The 23,400-nt window shown below is 37.9% G+C and overlaps 1 non-coding gene across 1 annotated transcript; it reads right to left on the minus strand.

The window, feature by feature from the left end:
- Positions 1 to 22,451: 22,451 nt before the first annotated feature.
- On the minus strand, positions 22,452 to 22,558 carry LOC118834997. Its single transcript, XR_005009365.1, has one exon. It is a non-coding gene; the product is annotated as a U6 spliceosomal RNA (small nuclear RNA).
- Positions 22,559 to 23,400: the final 842 nt, after the last annotated feature.

Raw genomic sequence — 23,400 nt, forward strand, 5'->3', positions numbered from 1 at the left:
AACTTCAATGAAAATAATTATGAATATGTTATGTGGGATTGTCTAGAAAAAGTAAAAGAAAAAATCCAATTATATTTTAAGTACATACCATTATCTACAAGATGTGGTATTATATTTCTTTGTTTTACTGACTTTTGTTTTTTTGACTACAAATAACATTTTAAATGAAATAAGTTGCAATTTGGAAAATATTTAACAATACAACAAACTTAATTTTGATGTTGGATATTTTTATTTGAACAAAGTTTAGCAATAGTGAGCTTAATATCAGAAAAAACAGCATTAAATCTGGTTCTGCATTAAGTTTATTTCTGTATTTTAATTTAAAAAGTAAGTAAAGTAAAAATTCTTGTTCACATGTATATGTGATGGAAAAGAAAAATGGCAGGAGAATTTTACAAGCTCTCTTCTTGAGAGATGGAAATTCATTTAAAAAAAATTAGCCACTTAACAAATAATAAAATGAATAGCTAGTTATGACATAACTGTTTTTTTTACTGGCCAATGACAAGTGCTATATTAAAGATCAATGTACTTGAAGTTCAATTTCATGTTTTTTTTATTTTTAAAAATGTTTAGATGCAAATTATCCTTTGTAAGGAAGGAATCTCTTCAGATATGACTTGCTTCTCTCCTACCGTGGGTACACCAGCTGTAATCTAACAGAAACTCTACGCACTAGTGTTGCCAACTAGTTCGTTTGAAAATCTGCCAGATAGAAGAATAGTAACATAAGCAGAGAATTGAGTTTAAGCAGGAAAACAGCCTTAATACTACATTGAGAAGCAATACAGGTTTATGTCTGCAGAATGTTTGGGATGATCCATACTGGTTTCAAGATGGTTTGTAATGTGCCTGCCTAGAGATCATGGTTTTCAAACAGCTTGACATTTATGCTACAAGAATGTAAATGTTTGTAATATTTTAGTCATGCGATTACACAGCAAGTGAGGTACTATTACATGGTAACAGAGGGGAATGAGGTAGCTACTTTAGTGCAAAATATTGAACATAAAGAGAGTACATGCAAGCATCTCGTAATCCAGTGGGAATCAGTTCATGTTTGAATGTGATGGTGGTTTGGAAACAATTTGATAACAGTTTGAGAAACTGTAAGACTATGTCATCTGAGCTTGATGTAATCGCTGCACAAACACCAAAATCACTGTGAATATGATCATGACAGTTTAAAATCACTGTAGAAGCAAACCTATAATCCTTGCTGTTTACATTATCATTAAGAAATCTTTTAGTGGGAACCCCTTGGACCATCAAACCCCCAAGAAGTTTATGAATGACTAAATGAGGACTAATGTAGCACTGCACTGTAGATCAGTATTTTCTCTGAGATATAAATTACATAAATATTATCTACATTAAGCCCTGGTAGTGAAGAAACTTTGCTTTGTATATAAAATCTCTTCTCACCTGAAAGGGAAGAGAGAAATGAAATCTTGCAAGAAATGAGAGGTAAGTAATGTGTTCAGGGTATGACATGACCTTTCCAAGCTCACATGACTGGGAGAGGGAGGAGGGGAGAGTGACCACTTCCTCTAGTCATATCTGCATCTGGTCTGGTGGATTCTTGTGACTGCAAGCTTGCAAGGGGAGAGAATGAGATGAAAAGGAAGGAGAGTATGATTGTTCCCTGGCTGCATTGGTGAAATTGCTACCTCTCTGTTTCCTACTTTGGTCTAGACCTCTCACTAAGCCTACTTTCCATTTTTTGTTTTCTTTAAAAAAATGTATGTTTGCTTTCTATATTGGTCCAGTATTCTCAAAAAGAAACTGATTTCTTTATATTGTACACCACATGTGCGTCCTTGGAAAAATTAACAGAAGTAGAGGAAGGGCAATGGGCTACCTGGGAACACAGAAAAAGGTAGATGGATGAGAGTGAACTAAAGAAAAATACCTACCTGTGTAGACATTTTAAGGCAACAGTTGGGAGAAGGTTATTCTGTCCACATATTGGTGGTGGCCACAGAGAGGGAACAGATAATTTTCTAGATAAACAAAACAATTCCAACTTTCAACCACTGTTAAAATATGTGCTTCATTCCATGCTAGTCCAGAGCTGCTTTAGGCCAGGGTTGAGCTTGTATAGAATGAATATATAATTTATGAACCTGAGTATCATTTTTTTTAATATGCATGTTGATGCTATAAGCAATGAATAAAATACAAATTGATTTCAGAGCCTCACGGAATACATAGCTACTTTTTGTTATTATATATGTAGCAGGATTTGTAAATCATGGAGAATGCAGGAGCAAGCAGTGAGTTTCCCTGTAAATTTCTGGGGTCATGTGTGGCTCAGCGTTGAAATAATTGAACTTTTGGATGATGAAGCAATCCTCTTATTGGCCACTGAATAGGAAAAGCTGATGACTCAGTGAATTTCAAAAAGGGGTTGACTCCACCCTCCATCTCTCTCTTCCTTCAGCTCCATGTATAAGCTCCATGCTTCCTGTGAGAGGCTGCTGATGGACTCTCTGTCCTCTCGTTGTTTAGTCATTTTTCAGTCATGTCCGCCTCTTCCTGATCCCTTTTGGGGTGTTTGTGGTAGAGCTACTTCAGTGGTTTATCATTTCCTTCTCTAGCTCATTTTACAGATTAGGAAACTGAGGCAAACAGGGTTAAGTGACTTGCCCAGGGTCACACAACTAAGTAAATATCTGAGGCTGGATTTTAACTCAGGAAAAGTAGTCTACCTGACTCCAGGCCTGGCATTCTATGCACTGGACCATCTAGCTGTCCCCTTACTGTCCTCTACTCCAACAAAAACGGCAGACTGTGAGGATATGGCAGATAAAATATATGTTTTGTCTAGGAGAAACTGAGCCTGAGTTCTGAGCTATTTCTTCTGTTTCTTTCCAGAGTATAGGTGACTGAGCAGCAGTGTTGAGATGGGACATTTCCAGCCTTGAAAGACAACTTTGTGAGATCAAGCAGCCCAGAGATCCTGGTTCCCTCAATCAGAGCACACTGGCATCTGTAGGAATATTCTGATCCTACACTCTTCTTTTTTATTTTTTATTTTATTTTTTTCCAATTACATGTAAAGATGGTTTTCAATATTCATTTTTATAAGATTTTGAGTTCCAAATTTTTCTTCCTTCCCCCCTTCCTTCTGCCCTCCCTAAGACAGCAAGTAATCTGATATAGTTTATACATGTGCAATCATGGAAACATATTTCCACATTAGTCATGTTGCGAAAGAAGAGACAGAACAAAAGGGAAAAGCCACAAAAAAAAAAACAAAAAACAAAAAGGGCAAAAAGAATATGATTTGATCTGCATTCAGACTCTATAATTCTCTGGATGTGGATACACTTTCCATCATGAGTCTTTTGGAACTGTCTTGTGATCCTACACCCTTCTTAAAGAAGATGACCATGGATAGGAAGAGGAGATTCAGACCTTGGCCTGGTTTGTCAGAGGACATTTACCTGGAGGAAACTGCTTGAAAAATACAGAGCTGAGGTGAAATATAAAATGCTTATTTAGCAGTGCCCTAAACTGCTTCTTATTTTGATGTTTGTATCAACTTCTTAGGAGTTAATAAGCAGTTATTTTACTCAGTTTGTCAATAATTTTATCGATCAGTTATTTTACTACTGGCTTTTGTTTAATTCCTTTGTTATATACCCTTGTGATTCTCTTGTTTCTGGCATTTCTTTTATATGGAGGAAATAAACAGATGCCCTAATCCTGATCTACATGGGTATCTTTCTACTGTCATCTTTTTTTTTTTTTTAGGGAAATCCTAGAATGAGCCAAACCTCAAACTTTCTGATTTTCCCTGTAACTCCAGGGTTGGGCTTTAAAGATCCAGAGAGTTAAAGAAAGAGTACTTGACCTATCTGTATAGGGGCCATGTTGCCCCAGGTCTGAATCCAGTGTGCCTCCATGAGTTAGAACACAGTCGAAAGAGGACCCTCACTGGAGCAGGAGAGGGTAAGTACACCATTTTCTCTGGGAGCAGTAGTAGGTTCTTTTTATATATACTTTCTAAGTGAATAGATACTAGTAGCAAAAATAATTTGAGATGAGGGACTGTAAAATCGTAATTTACTTTTGAAAAGGTTGGAAACCACTACAGTAGAGGACAATTAGAATTCAGGCATTGTAGGATCTCTTCATAGCTTTGTTCTCTATTTATAAGACAAGTTTTCCATTTGCTAGTATTTCTGTGTCTTTGTTTCCTTATTTTAAATATTAATCTATAGTTTAAGAGTCAGTGTGACATAGTGGATAGAAACCTGATGTTGAAGTCCAAAGGAGGAGGGTTCAAGTCCCATGTCTGACAGGTACTGACATGTAATACCAGACTAACCTGCAAGAATAGAATGAGTTACCTGTGCCAGTGAAACCAAAGGTCAGCTCCCTATTTTTGTGAAATGTTTTGAAATGTTTAATGAAATGAAAGATATCATTGTCTTTCCTAAGTATGCATTCTGGAGTTGGTATTCTATGCTGTAGGCATAATAGGCTACTGGAGAAAAATTAATTCAAATGAAGATATTGGGCTTGTTGTTTGAAATCTATTTATTAAAACTGGCCATTGAAGAACTCAGCCTGTCTGTTTGTACAGTGATCAATCAGAACTCATTTATCCCATTTATGGTTCAGAAATGAGAAAATAGCTTGAGTTGTTTTCCAATGATGGGTAGATTTTCTTGTGGATTAACTAGATAGCTGCAACTATGGGGCCCTCTTGTGGATAGCATCTGTATTTAGAAATGAAATGCTGATTTAAAGGTTTTGGGGACTTACAGTGTTTGTTATGGAAATTTATTTTGAAATCCTGTTTGGAAATTTCTATGACATAAACAGAAATGTAGGATTGTAAATTATTAAAATCTTCTGGACACCCAGCTCCCGGTAGCACAGACATTTTCAGAAGAAATGCTGACTCTATTTTAATGAGGTTTTTTTCTTCATCTGATGCCTCTTATCTCACCTAATCAAGATGAAAAAAGGTTGCATTTCATTTTTTTTTTAATTTTGTGTTGCTTGGGCACAGGGCTCTTGGGAAGAAGTGAGAGTAGGAAAAGTAAAAAGCTTTTCTTATACTATGATCTGTATTTTCTACTGTGAAAAGGAAAGCCCCATCACCCCCAAACACACCTACCTCCAGTTTATCCTTCCTTCAAATCCATCCTTCATACCACCTCCCATTAATTGTCCCTAAGGGCCTGTTTCTGCTCAAAAACCTTTAATGTCTTTCCCTCACAGAAAAGTACAAATGCCTTTACCTGGCTTTCAAGGGTCTCTTCAAATTACACCCCCTCCCCACACCTTTCTCTATTCAAGTTGTTGTACAGTTGTTTTTCAGTCATGACCCTTTTTGGGGTTTTCTTGGCAAAAATAATGGCGTGGCTTGGCATTCCCTCCTCCAGCTCATTTTACAGATGAAGAAACTGAGGTAAACAGGGCAAAGTGACTTACCCAGGATCACACAGCTAGTCAGTGTCTGAGGCCAGATTTGAATTCAGGAACATGAGACTCTGGGGCTGATATTCTATTCAATGGCCTACTGCATTCAAACTGGTCTATTTATTATCCCCAAATGTTTCTTGGGCTTTTCTGGAGCTTTTGTTTGCCCCGTTTGCTTACAGGTTTCAAATGGCCCATGAAGGCTCTAGGGTAAGGGATTTAATGACTCTTTCAGCTCCTTTGGACCTCAGCTCCCTCCTAGAACTTATCCGTGAGCCCCTTCCTTTTGACTCGGGGTTTTCCTTCTTATCTTCTAACTTTTCTCATCTCTTATCATGGGCTCAAGGACTGAGAGTATGTGCTGTCTTTCAACATACTTGGCTCCCAGATCAGCGACATCTGAGTCCTAATCGCCTTTTTCTCTGTTTCTTTTGTCTCACTAGCTCCCTCTTTGATTTCTTGCCATTGCTATCACTGAACCCCAGCATGTATCTCCTGTGTCCTGAGCCTTGGAGTATACCCCCTGTGCCCTGAGCCTCAGACTACTACTCCTTGTGCCCAGAGCCTTGGAGTTCATCTTCTAAGGTTTACTCGTTCAATAGTCAGCAAGCATTTATTAAACATTTACTACATACTAGGCACTAGGGATCCAAAGAAAAGAAAAAAAAAATCACTTTTCTAAAGGAGCATAATTCTAATGAGGGAGACTACAGGATACACAAGTATAAGGTACATAGAAAATATTTGCAGAGTAGATGAGGGGAAGCTGAAGAGACCAGGAAAGACCTACAGAAGATGGGATTTGAGCTGAGCCCTGAAGAAAACACTGAGGCCAAAGGGATAGAACATTTCATGCAAATGTATTTAAGGAGTTGCAAATTAGGCCAGAATTGCTTGATCATAGAGAGTATGGAGAAAATAAGATGGTGTAAGAAAGCTGGAAATGGAGGAAGAGGTCAGGTTAGAAGAAGAGCTTTAATTAAAGAAAAAAGTTCTGTAGGGGATACATAGCCACTAGAGTTCATCGATCAAGGGTGAGTGAGGGTGGGTAGAGATTGACTTGGTCAGATCTATGCTTTAGTAAAAACACCGGCAGCTTAGGGGAGAGTGAATTATAGTGGAGAGAGACTTGAGGTGAGGAGACAATTTAGAATGCTACTGAAGTAGTCTGGGCAAGAGGTAATGGACACATGAATTAGGATTGCACTTATGTGGATGAAGATAATGGGGGCATATACAAGACGCTATGAAGTTATACATTATATATAAGATTTGGTAATGGATTGGAGAGGGTGGATGGGGGGGGTGAGTAAGCATGAGGAGTCAAGGATGACATTGCAATTGTGAGCTTAGGCAACTGTTAGTGCCCTCCCCAGTAACAGGGAAGTTCTTAAGAGGGGAGAATTTTTGGGAAAAAATAGAGAATTTAGATATGTTGAGTCTGAGATATCTGTAGAGCATCCAGTTTGAGATATCCATAAAGCAGTTAGAAATGTATTATCTCTCAGCAGAGAAGTATGAGCTAGACATACAGATAAGGGAATTATCTGCATAAAGGTAATTAAACCTATGGGAGCGGTAAGATTATCAAGTGAGATAACATAGAGCAGAAAAAAGCAAAGAAGCCCGAGAAGGAGTAGATGGACAGATAGAACATGGAGAGACCAGTGCCATGAAAACCTAGGGAGTAGAAAGTATAGAGGACAATATGATCAACAGAGTCAAAAGCTGCAGAATGGTCAAGAAGGACCAAAAAAGATGTCATTTGATTTGGCAATTAAGAGAACAATGACTTTGGAGACATCAGTTTTCAGTTGAATGATGATGTCAGAAGCTAGGCTATATAGGGTTTAGAAATGAATGAGGGGAGAGGAGGAGGAGAAACAGAACACATGATTTTTTTCATAGAGTTTATCTGAGAAGTAGAAGAGAGATATAGGATAATAGCTAGAGAGTGTAACAGAATCTGGAAAGGGTTGAAGGAGGCTCAGGTATGTTTGTGGGTAATAGGCAAGGAACTAATTGATAGTGAGAGATTGAAGATTAAAGAAAGAGTATACATGATAGTGAGGATAATCTGTTGGAAAGAACAGGAGAGGATGGGATCAAGGGGACATGTAGAGGAGTTTTCCTTAGCTAGAAGAGGGCTCATTGGTGTAAGGGCAAGCAAAGTGGTACTTTTTGTTGTCTTTTGTTTTGGTGTGCTTCTCAGCACTAAGGCAGTGGAATGCCTTTGATTGAGTCTTGCCTTTGTTTGTAGAAAGGCCCACAGCCTTTTGCTAATTAGGTCACAAGAGATGTGAAACCCTCGAGAGGTATGAAGTGCTCTGACCCTGAAGAAGTGTGTATATACTCTGAGGTTAGCATTTGTTTGGGGCTCACTCATTGGAAGAGTGTTAGTGTGGAGACTCTGTGTACCTGTTAAGGAGCCCCCTGGCTTTGAAAAACCCAGTTGTTGGTACTTCTCTCTCTGGTAAGTATGTATTTATAGTTTTACTCAGAAAGCTAGAAGCCTGTTTGTTGATTTGAGTTATTTGCTCTGTTTATATTTTCTCTGTTTGTAATTTCTGTTTGTATTTGCTCTGAGATTCAGGGTTCTGGCTTTTCCCCCTGAACTAAGTGAATGATATATGGAAGTGAGATTGTAAACCCCTTAAAGTTGCTTTTCTTAAAAAAGCAGATCAAAGGACCTGTGCTAGCAGACCTCCTGTGTGCTCTTATTGTTGGTCTTTCACCTCCACAGCAGCTGCTAGCAACATTGTTGTTTCAAAATGGCATAGGATCTGCAAATTAAAATGAAAGCTTGGGGCCTGGGATACTTGTTCACTGTTTCCCAGTTGTGGTAACTATGATTCTGTGGAGCCTGGAACAGGAGTGGAGAGCTGCCTGCATAAGGAGCTTTGCTTTCCCAGAAAAATAAGCTTTGGACAGGAGCCCCTGGAGCCTACTGTCAGACAGGAACAGGAAGAACTTGAAGTAGAGCAGTCCCCATGAGGTGAGATGAGGAGCAGGAGCAGAGAGCTGCCTGTGTGTGAATCCAGGGAAGATCTGGGAGTGGTTGGCCCACAGAGGAAGAGACATGGGACTTGAAAGTTGACCACGGGTCAAGATGAAAAGAGGGCTTTACTTGAATGCTTCATATTGACTGACTTGCCATGACCTAGGGATGGATGGTGTTTTGTATTTTCTGCCACCACTTAAGATGATATGCTATGCTAGGGAAGACCCTGGCTTGGGACCCCGTGCTTGTGTGAACAACTATTTAGGAGAATGATACTGAATGATGTTTTGCTTAAGGATGTTGCTATGAATGTTATGGTTTAGTTTATTGAACAATGATATATGCTGTGTGGGTATTCTGAGAAAGGCTATAAGATATATGGGATGATATGTTTTACTTAAGACTATGTGGCCACCTTACTAATAAGTTGTTATGTGATGGGATCACAAAGTGTAGTGCCTTTATTTATTCCAGGATCCATGGCCATTTAGATTGTAAGGCCAAGGATCCTGGAGGGGTGGAATGTAAGGGCAAGCAAAGTGGGACTTTTTGTTGTCTTTTGTTTTGGAGTGCTTCTCAGCACTAAGGCAATGGAATGCCTTTGATTGAGTCTTGCCTTTGTTTGTAGAAAGGCCCACACCATTTTGCTAATTAGGTCACAAGAGGTGTGAAGCCCTCGAGAGGTGTGAAGAGCTCTGACCCTGAAGAAGGTATATATACTCTGAGGTTAGCATTTTGTTTGGGGCTCACTCATTGGAAGAGTATTGGTGTGGAGACTCTGTGTACCTGTTAAGGAGCCCCCTGGCTTTGAAAAACCCAGATGTTGGTGCTTCTCTCTCTGGTGCCTATGTATTTGTAGATTTGTTCAGACAGCTAGAAGCCTGTCTGTTGATTTGAGTTATTTGCTCTGTTTATATTTTCTCTGTTTGTAATTTCTGTTTGTATTTGCTTTGAAGGTCAGGGTGCTGGCTTTTCCTCTTGAACTAAGTGAATGATATAGTATGTTTAATTAAAGTGAGATTGTAAACCCCTTAAACTTGCTTTTCTTAGAAAAGCAGATCAAAGGACCTGTGGTAGCAGCCCTCCTGTGTGCTGGTGTTATTGGCCTTCCCAAGCTACAGCAGCTGCTAGTAGCATTGTTACAAAAGGTTATTCTGAGACCAGAGAGAAATAGGAGATAATAAAGCAAACGTTTAAGTGTCTAACTGATACAAGAATAAGAGGAAGGGAGAATGGACAGCTGTGGAAGATGGTTTTCAGTTTCATAGTTAAGAATTAGGTAAGAGCCTTGACTGATAGGATGAGGAGATGGGAGGCTTGAGAAAAGATGAGTAGATTTAGAAGAGCTATGGGATAGCAAATCCATCCAAGAGGAATAGATTACTTGTCTTGCTACAGAGAAAGCTAGTTGAAATTATAGTGGGCTCAGTCAGCATACTTTTGTGGTTTCTTCAGCCACATTCAGTATTCGAATAAGAGTTAAGGTAGCAGATTATGGGAGTAATATGGGTTGGGGATTGGCAAAGTATGATTTGTAATAGGGCAAGGGATCAAAGGATGGGAGGGAGGACAATAGTATAGATTCAACCAACGGGTCAAGATAAGAAGGGAAAAAGAGTGTAGTCTGCGAAGGAGTGATGGCCTGCGATTGGTTGGTTGTTGTCCTTAGTGCTGGAAAAGAACCAAAATGACATCATTATGTTGGAGTCAAGGTACAGTGTGTCTGGCTGTGGCTGGTCACACCAGTACAAGCTCAGAAGGCTCTATCACAGTTTGGGCACAAATAATCCATATGAACACTGGGAGTGAAGCTCTAAATTTGTACATCTCACATTTCTTTTGAGCTACTGCAATTCTGCTTTGCTCATAGAACACACCACCTTCTTTGATGCATATGCCATGCGGGGCAGTCCTCTGCCAGCTGGTCATGTTGTTTGAATGCCAAATGTAAATTTGCCTAAATGACTAATTTACAGACAAGGCAAGTGGTCACACAGAAGTCAGAAGAAGGAGGTCAAAAGGTCTCTCCGAAAAACTTTGGCCTGGGAAAGAACTGAGGGCTGGAGGAAATGGGGCTTGTGATGAGGACAAAGAACAGGACTCATGAAGCATAAGGAAAAATGGAATGAAAGTGATTATGATCAGATTAGGGAATTTTGGAATTGATCATGGCTGATGTTTATGGTGTACTTTAACATTTCAAAGGTGCTTTACATATGTTATTTCATTTGCTCATAGGATGTTGATCCTAGAAAGAACCTTGGATAGAATCCAGCTTGATAATCTGATTTTACTGATGTGGAGGCAGACCTGTGAGCTTCTATCCTTCTCCAAGCTAGGCACAAAGTATTCACTAGAGTGAAAACTAGAACCCCTGTCTTATGATCTACTCTAGTGTTCTTTCCATGACATCACACTAAAATAAATATTTGTTGATTGGTAGATGAACTTCAGATCTGAAAGCTGTTGACACTGAGGAATGATGGGCATTATTTTCTCTTAGGCAAGGATTTAAATGGACTAGAGTGAGAATGAGCCTGATACATTTAAGTCAGCCATTTATGGAATTAATTTTTCCCTATGGCACAATACATGTAAACTATAATTATGAATCAAATAATTATATGATGCAAATGAGCTTATTATGATGCTATTGGAGATCACACACAGAAAATTTCTCAACTATGGGAAAGCTGCCTGAGCTTGTGGTCCAATGGTTTCATTTTTTTTTTTTCGAGAATGAGAGAAACTGGAAGTAGAAAGAGTACTGTGCTCTATGTTCTTGGAATCTCATGGAAAAACATGGGTGTGGATGTTTTCTTTTGGGGGAGGTACATTTACACAAATTCATGCACATATTCACATATAATGTACATATATATCATTTTATATATTCAAATCACTTTAGTACATTATTCATTTGATTCTTGAAACAAGTAGAAAGCATAACTAGCAATAATTACCATGTTACAGAAAAGGTACAGAGAGGTAAAGAAAGAATGAGCACTTACCACTCAGGGTTGTTGTGAGGATCAAATGAGATGATATTTGTAAAAAGCATTTAGTACAGTGCCTGGCAAATTGTAGGAGACATATAGATGCTTATTTCCTTTCCTTTCCCTTTCCAAGCTTATATTGTGGCTAAGTGGCAGAGCTGAAGCTTGGAACTAGACCTTCTGCTAGGGCCCTAGTATGGTCCACTGCTCCAGATGAATTTCTACCTTTTACAAAGATACTAAGTCATGCTTTAAAGGCTTGGTTCTACCCACATGTACAAAAATATTTATAGCAGCTCTTTTTGAGGTGGCGAAGGATTGGAAATTGAGGAGATGCCTTATCAATTGGGGAATGGCTGAACAGGTTGTATTTTATGAATGCAATGGAATACTATTGTGCTATAAGAAATGATGAGCAGGGGGACTTCAGAAAAACCTGGAAAGACTTATATGAACTGATGCAGAGTGAAATGAGAAACAGGAGAACATTGTACACAGTAACAGCCACATTGTGCAGTGACTCACCTTAATAGACTTAGCCCTTCTCAGAAATGCAAGGATCTAAGACAATCCCGAAAAGGCTAATGATGGACAATGCTATCCACATCCAGCAAAAGAGCTTTGGAGTCTGAATGCAGATGGAAGCATACTATTTGCTTTCCTATTCTTTTGCTGTTTTCTTTTGTTTCTTCTTTCTCATGGTTCCTCCCATTAGTTCTAACTCTTCTTTACATTATGACTAATGTGAAAATATGATTAATATTTTAATAAAGGTATGAGTAGAGCCTGTATCAGATTGCATGCCATCCTGGGGAAGGCGGGAGAGAAGATGGGGAGAAAATTCAAAACTCAAAATCTCAGGGAAGTGAATGTTAAAAACTAAAAATAAATAATTACTTAAAAATAATGGCTCAGTTCTTTATTTTGTCTTAAAAATTTACTTTATATATTTCTATTTTTACACCACAATTTACTGATGTATTCTTCTTTGTTCCTCTTTCCAGAGAGCAATGCCTTATAACAATTTTTTTAAATAAAAAATTCTGCAAACTACCCAAAATACCAAAAGAGCCTGGCAATATATGCAGTGTTTCATGCCTGTGATTGTCTACCTCTTCTAAAGAAATGGGCAGAGGCACTTTCTCATTCCCGTAGTTTGAACCAAGCTTATTTATTATAATTTCACAGTGATCAGTTGTTGTTGTTGTTTTTCTTTCCATTTCCATTGCATTTATCACATATATTGCTTTTCTGGTTCTGCAACTTTACTTTGTATCAGTGCTTTTAAGTCTTCTGATGTTTCTCTATATTCATCATAGCCATTGTTTTTTTTTTTTTTGGTTTGTTTTTTGTTTTAGCAGCTAGGTACCACAATGGATAGAATACTGGGACTAGAGTCAGGAAAACTTGAGTTCAAACGTGGCCTCAGATACTTACTAGCTGTGTGACCCTGGGCAAGTCATTTAACCCCATTTGCCTCAGTTTCTTCTTCTGAAAAATGACCTAGAGAAGGAAATGGCAAACCACTCCAGTATCTTTGCCAAGAAAACCCTAAATAGGGTCACAAAAATTTGGACACAACTGAAAACAATTGAATAACAACAAAAAGCATAGTAATATTCCATTACATCCATTACAATGCTGCAATTGAACTATCATCCAATTGCAGGATAATTATACTGTGTATTTTAGTTCTTTGCTACTACAAAGAGGTTTTAGTTGTATTTCTTTTTGTCACTGACTTACATGAAGTATATGACCCAAAGTAATATCTAGGTCAAAGGACACAGGCATTTTATTCACTTTCTTCAGATAATTCCAAATTGCTTTCAAGAATAGCTGGGTCTATTTGCAGTTCCATCAAGGGTATATTAGTGTGTCTTCTTTCTAGAACCCTTTCAATATTAACTATTCCTATGGGCAGATAATGTATTTGGAGTGGGGCTACTCTTTCTATTATTCCTCACTGGATTTTGTTATTGCTGTATAGAAATGCTATTGATTTTTCTGGATTTATTTTGTAACCTGTTACTAAAACTATTGAATCAATTAGTTTCTTCATGGATTCTCTAGAATTTTCTAAGCATACATACATATCATAATAAATAGAGATGGTTTTGTTTTCTCTTTGCCTTTAATTTTCTTCTCTTTGTCTTACTGCTCTTGCTGGCATTTCAGGAACTGTTAGATAATAGTAGGAAAAAGGGGGGCATTCTTACTTTACTCATATTTATTAAGAAAGCTGCTTTTGATAGTTCCTCATTGTATATAATTCTAGTTTTTGGTTTTAGTTAGATTAATTTGTAACATATTACAAAATCTCTTTCTATCCTTGTTAAGTTGGTCTTTTCTGCATCTATAAAACAAATATAATAATTTGGTTATGGATATTTTTGTTGTATATGTGATTATGTTAATAATTTTCCTAAGGTTCAACTATCTTTCTTTCCATCTCCAGTATAAATCTAACTTATCATAATAGATGATTTTTTTTGATAAATTCCTGTTAGTATTTCAGTCATGTTTTATTTAAAATTTTAGAATAGTTATTCATTAACGATATTGCCTTAAATTTTTCTTTCTTTGTTTTGTCCTTCTCTGGTTTAGGTATGAGGGTTGTATTTGTCTCATAAAAGGAGTTTGGCAGTGTGTTTTCCTTCTTTATTTTTTGAAAACAATTGTGTAGCACATATATTAGTTTTTATTTAAAGGTTTGACCAAATTTTCCTGTAAATCTTTTTGGACAATTTTTTTCCTTTGTAGATCCTTTATAGATAGTTTAATTTCATTTCTTGAAATTGAATTATTTAAAATCCCTACTTGGCATTCTGTTAATGTGACCTTTTAATATTTTTGAAAATAATTTCTCTTTCACATTCTCAATTTTGTTAGCATATAATGGTGTATACTAGGTTCTAAGAATTCTTTTTTTCTTTTCATTGTGGTTTTCTTACTCATTTTGCATTTTGTAAATTTGAATTTCTCCTCTGTTCTTGTTAATCAAGTTTTCTAAAGATTTATCAATTTCTTTAGTTTTTTTTTCAAGGAACTAGTTTTTAATTTTATTTCCTTATTTCTCTATTTTCTTACAATTTTCAAGGTATCCTTTTTGTGCTTATTTGGGGCTTATTGTTAGTTTTCTGATTTTTAAAAAAAATTATATAAATCCTTCAACATTTGTTTCTGTGTTTTTCTTTTATGTTTTTGTTAGATTTGTCCAACTACGAAAGAAAAACATTAAAATTTACTATTATTGTCCTGCTGTGTATTTCTTTTTTTTTTTTCAAATTTAGTTAAAATTTCCTTTATGGATTTAGATGTTAAGCCATTTGGCACATATGGTTTAGTATTAGTAGTGTGTTAATTGTCTATTGTTCCTTTAAGCATAAAATAGTTTCCGAGTTTATCTTGACTGAAATTATGCATATTTATTGCTGTTTTGTCAGAAAAATGATTGAAACTTTCTGGTTTGGGAGTTCTCCTGATGCATAGTATGTTTTGTTTTAGTTTTACATTTTCATTCAGTCTGTGTCTCTGTTTTTTAAATGTGTTTCCTGCAAAGAACAAATGGTGGGGTTAGTTTTCTTACTCATTATACCACTCTCATTTTATGTGGTAGTGTTATTTCATTTGCATTTAAAGTTATGAGAATTAGGTTTGTGTTTTTCTCGAATTGTTTCTTAATATTCTTTTACTGACTTTTAAAATCCCCTTGGGCTCCCCAGTCAATAATTTGTTCTTTTGATGAATTTTGCTCAAACCACTTTGATGCAACTTTATTCCCACAAGTTCCTTCCCTTCACTTCTTCCTCTCTGCTTCCCTTTTCTCTGTCCCCTCTTTACCTCCCCTTTACCTACTTTCCCCCTACTTTTAGAGTTTTACTTAAATTGTTGATTGCTTTTTCTTTTCATTTTCTCCCTTCCTTCCTTTCTTTCTTTCTTCCTTCCTTCCTTCCAGTTAAATAGTTCAAGATGTTCCTTCCCTTCCTCCCTTTCAACTTCTTATATTTATAACTTTTCTTTTTGTTACTGTGCCTTTTTCCAAAAGACTTTTTTTCCACTTTTATTCTTAATTTCCTCTTTTTCTAATCCTGAAATTTTATTTTCTATTTGTGTGCTATTCTCTTATTTCACAGATTTTGTAATTCAATTTGTGTAGAAGTAACATTGATTACAAGTAATGTCAGGTGGTAAAAATTATGTGTCCCAAACTGTGCTGTCTAATTATACACCATGCTCTTCCCATGATTGTTCTCCTCCTGATGTCCTTGCTATTTCATTTCTGGGTCTTGTTTCCTCCTCCCTTCTGTTTCCAACTGCTTCTAGGAGCTCAGAAAGTCCTGCTTCTGGATCAGAATGTTTCCCATGGAGGCATACCACTCTCAGAGAAGGTGCCAACCCTGCCCCCCCCCCCCCCCCCCCGCCCAATGCACCAACCCCAATTGAACACCCATTGACTACTGAAGGGATATAGCTTTTCCCCTGTCAGAGTGGTCTTCAGTGAAAACCTCTCCTCCACATTGGGCAGAGGCACCCTTTTTCAGTCCTCTAGCCTTAATATCTCCCTTTTGCATTTTCCTGAAGCCCTTCCTTCTTGCTGAGATAATAGAGTATTAGCATCCCTTCTCTTTTCATCCACAGACTCTACAGGTTTGCATCACTCATTCTCTACAATCCCCCAGCTTTCACTTCCCTTTCATACATGCTTCCTCCAAGCAATTCCATCCCATAAAACACATTAAAATTCACCTATAGGGTGGTCTTGGGGTTTAATCCATGGTACTTGGTGGAGCTTCTGTTCCTTCACTTTCACTTCTCCTATTTCTTTGAGTTCTACTTACATTGTTATCCCTTGGGTTGATGTTTTTATTCTTTTTCCTTTTAACTCCATAGGTCTCTCTGTGTCTGTGTCTCTGTCATTGTCTCTATCTTTGCCTGTGAGACTGTCTAGTTCTTAAATAATCTCTAAACATGAGGTTTATTTATTTCATTATTTATCTGTTCCTTGGTGGTTGTATTCCTTTGCTGTTCTTATGTTTCTGTTGTTTGATGTTTCCAAATGAAAGAATCTTGTCCATTTCTTCGATTTTTTTCCTCCTCCTTTTTTTGTGTAGAAATGCCTCAAATCTCTCTCTCTCTCTCTCTCTCTCTCTCTCTCTCTATTAAAGCTCTATCTTTTGTTGTTGTTCCTGTTTCTTCTGTTGGTCATGAGGCTCAGGTTCACAAAGTGTAACTGTTTCCATTTGAGCTTGTTGTCCTTTGCTTTTGGATTATACTGCTCAATGCCTTCCCTCAGTTTTATTTTTGTCACTGTGGAATACGCCTGTGTATTTGAATTTTCTTTCCCAAACATTTGAATGTCTTTCTCTTGGCTGCTTAAAGACTTATTGCTTTTCTTAAAATTGTCAAATTGAACTATGTTTTAGAGATTGAAGATCATTTTTTTTCTGGAGGTAATTTTTTTTTCTGCGATTGGTGCATTTTTTCTTGCATTTTTCCTGCATTATGGTGTTCAGTTTTTTAAATTCTTCATATTTTTCTTGGAGACCTATGACCTTGGAAATAATAAACTAACATTAATCTCACTGTTTATCTTGAGATTGACATATATCTTTGTTATTGAAATGACCTGTTCTGACAATTGGTTAACTTTTCAGATTAAAGTTCTATGTAAGAATCCTTCTGATTGGTTTATTGTTGGTGTTTCTAGTAACATACATAATAGGTAGTTGGTCTCTTATTAGAATGCTGTTCCCTGGGCATATGGGTGCCACTCAAATGTTCTGCACCTTAAGGTTACCTTCCAGGATTCTTAGGTAGAAGATTTTAATTTTAATGTGGACCCTCCACTTACTTTCTATATCTCTTCCTTCCCAGCATAGCATAAAAGCAAAATAAAACAAAACAAAAACTCTTCTATGTTAAGATTTTTCAATCAATCAGTAAACATTTATTAAGGTCTTCTATGTACCAGGCATCGTGCTGAGCAGTGTTTTCATATAAAGGTGGATTCAATTGTAAGTCAGATGGGACGACCCAGTGATCCTTAGGATGTAGGAGCAAGTCAGATAGATGGTTGTTATTGAGTCATTTTAATCTTGTCCAAATCTTTGTGACCAAGTTTGGGGTTTTTTTTTGGCAAAGATAATGGAGTGGTTTTCCATTTCCTTCTCCAGCTCATTTTGTAGGAAACTTAGTCACCCAGGGGTAAGTGACTTGTCCAAGGTCACACAGCTAGTAAGCATCTGAAGCCAGGTTGGAACTCAATGAGGATGAATCTTCCTGATTCCAAGCCCAGTGCCTGCTCTACTGTACTACCTAGCTGCCACAGATAGATGGTAATGCATCTTATTTAGTGTCATTTCCATTAATGAAACCATATCTGTGCTTGATGTAGAACCATTTGATGGGTCTGAAAACTTTGGCGGATTCTAAGTGTCAGTGCTGCTGGTTGGTGCTATGGAATTTGCAGAAATTGCCAAGCAGTTCTACACAAGGGATGCTTCCCTGGAATGTGGCTTCAAAGTCAGAACTGGAAGCAGGGATGCTTGGAGTGGTGTGGGGTTGGTGGGGGGACACAACACTGCTGTTGCTGGAGATATTGGCTAGCTTCTCTGTGGTGATGGTCAGCAGTTGGTGTTGGTGGTGACAGTAGAGCTGATAGTAGGACCTTCCTCTCTTTCTTCCTTTTTTAAAAATGATCAATTAATAGCATTTATTTTCTCTTCCTCTATCCCATTGGAAGGAAAAATAACCTATGTTATTTATATATAAATATAACTATGTTCATAGCTAAGTCTAAGACTGGCCACCCTTGTCCCCATTGTCTGCCTGGAAGGCCAGGTCTCATAGGTTTTACCTCTCCTCCAGGGTTCTCCAACACTCTCAAGATTTGGTGTATGTTTCTATGTTCTCTACCAATGGTTTCAGCACTCGCTGATGGTTTCCCCCAGTTTTAGGGAGGGATCCCTTGCATTCCAGTTCCATTTAGCCACTTAACAGTTGGATTGGTTTTTATAAAGAAATATTTTGAAGATATAATCACAAACATTTAAGCTTATTCTCCAAAATATGATAGGTGTAATCCCCCTCCTCCCTACCTTATATCACCTTAGAGTCTAGAAAGGGGAAGGAAATTAGGTGCCTTGCTTAGTTTGGTTCCTATATAGCAGAGTCAGTTTCTCTGGGCTCCCTCCTGACTGTAATATCCTGCCTATAATCTTGGCTTCAAGGTCTCCATGGCTCAAATTTCCGTAAGATAGGGGTTATTGCCAGTACCAAGAGAAGGACAAATTAAACAGAAAAAACCCCAACATCCTAGGCTCATTTCTTGGAGCTCAGAGCTCAGGTAAAAGAACAGGGGAAGAAAGTCTTTCTCCTCTCACCAGTTCAGTTCGTAGTACACTAGCTGAAGGAATGAACAGGAAAGAACTCAAGGCAGAGACTGTCTCAGTCTGGCCAGTTTTGAAGACAAAGCCTGTTTTGATTATCCAGTCAATCAAAGGAGGCTATGCTTCCCCACAGGGCAAAGGATAAAAGATCTCCATCTTTGGAGATCTGGGTATACCCAGGCAGGTCCCCTTAGGCGTGCTTCCATGTAAGGCAATCTAGACATGCTCCAAAGGCCTGACCAAACAATCAAAATAAATGCCCATATTAGTCACATCCAAACATGTATTATCTCCTTTTATATCTTGAGTCCATTACATCTGTCAAATGGTGGCTAGCATTCTTCATCATCAGTCTTCTGGAATTATGGTTTTGGTCATTGCATTGTTCACAGTTCTTAGTCTTTCTTTTTTTGAAAAAATTATTTATTTATTTAATATTTTTAGTTTTCAGCATTAATTTTCATAGGAGTTTGAATTACAAATTTTCTCCCCATTTCTACTCTCCTCCCCACTACAAGATGGCATATAGTCTGGTTGCCCAGTTCCCCAGTGAGCCCTCCCTTCTGTCACCCCACTCCCTCCCATCCCCTTTTCCCTTACTTTCTTATAGGGCAAGATAAATTTCTGTGCCCCATTGCCTATATGTCTTATTTCCTAGTTGCCTGCAAAAACTTTTTTTGAAGATGATTTTAAAACTTTGAGTTCCAAATTCTATCCCCCTTTATCCAGTTTTCTCCCTTGGTCCTGTCCCTTTTCAAAAGTGTTTGCTTTTGATTATCTAACTGCCCTCCCTTCTATCATCCCCCCCTTTTTTATCTCCTTCCTCTTTCTTTCCAGTGGGGTAAGATGCCCAATTAAGTGTGTATGTTATTCCCTCCTCAGGTCAATTCTAATGAGAGCAAGATTCACTCATTCCCTCTCACCTGCCTCCTCTTCCCTTCCTACAAAAATGCTTTTTCTTGCCACTTTTATGTGAGATAATTTACCCCATTCTATCTTTCCCTTTCTCCTCTCTCAATATATTCCTATCTCATCCCTTAATTTGATTTTTTTAAGATATCAACCCTTCATATTCAACTCACCCTGTTCCCTCTGTCTATATCTATATCTATATCTATATCTATATCTATATCTATATATATATATATGTATATATATATGTATAGTCCCTTCAGCTACCCTAATACTGAAGTCTCATGAATCATACACATCATCTTTCCATGTAGGAATGTAAACAAAACAGTTCAACTTTAGTAAGTCCCTTATGAGTTTTCTTTCATTTACCTTTTCATGCTTCTCTTGATTCTTGTGTTTGAAAGTCAAATTTTCTATTCAGCTCTGTTCTTTTCACTGAGAAAGCTTGAAAGTCCTCTATTTTATTGAAAATCCATATTTTGCCTTGGAGCATGATACTCAGTTTTGCTGGGTAGGTGATGCTTGGTTTTAATCCTAGCTCCATTGACCCCTGGAATATCATATTCCAAGCCCTTCGATCCCTTAATGTAGAAGCTGCTAGATCTTATGTTATCTTGATTGTGTTTCCACAATACTCAAATTGTTTGTTTCTGGCTGCTTGCAGTATTTTCTCCTTGATCTGGGAGCTCTGCAATTTGGTGACAATATTCCTAGGAGTTTTGTTTTTGGGATCTTTTTCAGGAGGCAATTGGTGGATTCTTTCAATTTCTATTTTGCTCTGTGGCTCTAGAATATAAGGGCAGTTCTCCTTGATAATTTCTTGAAAGATGATATCTAGGCTCTTTTGTTGATCATGGCTTTCAGGTAGTCCAATAATTTTTAAATTGTCTCTCCTGGATCTATTTTCCAGGTCAGCAGTTTTTCCAATGAGATATTTCACATTGTCTTCCACTTTTTCATTCCTTTGGTTCTGTTTTATAATATCTTCATTTCTCATAAAGTCACTAGCTTCCACTTGCTCCAATCTAATTTTTAAGGTAGTATTTTCTTCAGTGGTCTTTTGAACCTCCTTTTCCATTTGGCTAATTCTGCCTTTCAAGGCATTCTTCTCCTCATTGGCTTTTTGGAGCTCTTTTGCCATTTAAGTTAGTCTATTTTTCCATTTTTAAAAATTTAATTTATTTAATATATTTAGTTTTCAGCACTGATTTTCGCAAGAGTTTGAATTACAATTTTTCTCCCCATTTCTACCCTCCCCCCACTCCAAGATGGCATATATTCTGGTTGCCCTGTTCCCCAGTCAGCCCTCCCCTCTATCACCCCACTCCCCTCCCATCCCCTTTTCCCTTCCTTTCTTGTAGGGCAAGATAAATTTCTATGCCCCATTGCCTGTGTATCTTATTTTCTAGTTGCATGCAACAACATTTTTTTTTTGTTTTTGAACATCTGTTTTTAAAACTTTGAGTTTCAAATTCTCTTCCCTCTTCCCTTCCCACTCACCCTCCCTAAGAAGGCAAGCAATTCAGCATAGGTTACATGCATATCATTATGTAAAATACTTCCACAATACTCATGTTGTGAAAGACTAACTATATTTTGCTCCTTCCTATCCTATACTCCTTTATCCAATTTTCTCCCTTGACCCTGTCCCTTTTTGAAAGTGTTTGTTTTTGATTACCTCCTCCCCCATCTGCCCTCCCTTCTATCATCCCCCCTTTTTTATCTTCTTCCTCCTTCTTTCCTGTGGGGTAAGATACCCAATTGAGTGTGTATGGTATTCCCTCCTCAGGTCAAATCTGATGAGAGCAAGATCCACTCATTCCCCCTCACCTGCCTTCTCTTCCCTCCCTACAGAACTGCTTTTTCTTGTCACTTTTATGCAAGATAATTCATCCCATTCTATCTCTCCCTTTCTCCCTCTCTCAATATATTCCTCTCTCATTCCTTAATTTGATTTTATTTCTTTTAGAAATCATCCCTCAATCTTCAACTCACCCTGTGTGCTCTGTCTCTCTCTCTCTCTCTCAATATATATATATATATATATATGTATATATATATATATATATATAAATACACACACACACACACACACACACACACACACACACACACACACACACATATATGCATATTCCCTTCAGCTACCCTAATACTGAGGTCTCATGAATCATACACATCATCTTTCCATGTAAGAATGTAAACAAAACAGTTCAACTTTAGTAAGTCCCTTATGAGTTTTCTTTCATTTACCTTTTCATGCTTCTCTTGATTCTTGTGTTTGAAAGTCAAATTTTCTATTCAGCTCTGTTCTTTTCACTGAGAAAGCTTGAAAGTCCTCTATTTTATTGAAAATCCATATTTTGCCTTGGAGCACGATACTCAGTTTTGCTGGGTAGGTGATTCTTGGTTTTAATCCTAGCTCCACTGACCTCTGGAATATCGTATTCCAAGCCCTTCGATCTCTTAATGTAGAAGCTGCTAGATCTTGTGTTATCTTGATTGTGTTTCCACAATACTCAAATTGTTTGTTTCTGGCTACTTGCAGTATTTTTTCCTTGATATGGCAGGTCTGGAATTTGGCGACAATATTCCTAGGAGATTTCTTTTTGGTATCTATTTGAGGAGGCGATCTGTGGATTCTTTCAATTTCTATTTTGCCCTGTGGCTCTAGAATATCAGGGCAGTTCTCCTTGATAATTTCTTAAAAATAGGGAATGCTTCACGAATTTGTGTGTCATCCTTGTGCAGGGGCCATGCTAATCTTTTCTGTGTCATTCCAATTTTAGTATATGTGCTGCTGAAGCGAGCATTAAGTTAGTCTATTTTTTAAGGTGTTATTTTCTTCAGTATTTTTTTGGGTCTCCTTTAGCAAGTCATTGACTTGTTTTTCATGGTTTTCTTGCATCACTCTCATTTCTCTTCCCAATTTTTCTTTTACCTCTCTAACTTGCTTTTCCAAATCCTTTTTGAGCTCTTGCATGGCCTGGGACAAGTTAATTTTTTTCTTGGAGGCTATTGATGTAGGCTCTTTGACTTTGTTGACTTCTTCTGGCTGTATGTTTTGGTCTTCTTTGTCACGAAAGAAAGATTCCAAAGTCTGAGTCTGAATCTTAGTCCGTTTTTGCTTCCTGGCCATGTTCCCAGTCAACTACTTGACCCTTGAGTTTTTCGTAGGGGTAAGACTGCTTGTAGAGTAGAGAGTACTTTGTCCCAAGCTTGAGGGGTTTATGCTGTTGTTTTCCGAGCTATTTCTACACAGCAAGCTCTGCCACACCAGTGCTACTCCTCCCCTAAGAACCGCTAACCTGGACTGTGACTCAGATCTTAAGCAGGCTCTGCACTCCTGTTCAGATCTGCCACTTAATTCCTCCCTCCAGGTGGGCCTGGGGCCAGAGGCAACTGCAGCTGTAGCTTGGGAAGCAGCCTTAGAGCTGCATCACTTCCACTGCTCCCGGGGGCGGTGGCCAAACTGTGAACTCCTTTCGCTCTGTCCCCTGTAGCTTTTCCCACTAACCTTCTCTGTTGTCTTTGGTGTTTGTGGGTTGAGAAGTCTGGTAACTGTCACAGCTCACTGATTCAGGGCACTAGGGCCTGTTCCGCCTGGCTCCTGGTCTGGTTGGTCTTGGTGCAGCCCATGCTGGGCTCTGCTGGG

Source organism: Trichosurus vulpecula, chromosome 1 (assembly GCF_011100635.1).
Source record: "Trichosurus vulpecula isolate mTriVul1 chromosome 1, mTriVul1.pri, whole genome shotgun sequence".
Lineage (NCBI taxonomy): Eukaryota > Metazoa > Chordata > Mammalia > Diprotodontia > Phalangeridae > Trichosurus > Trichosurus vulpecula.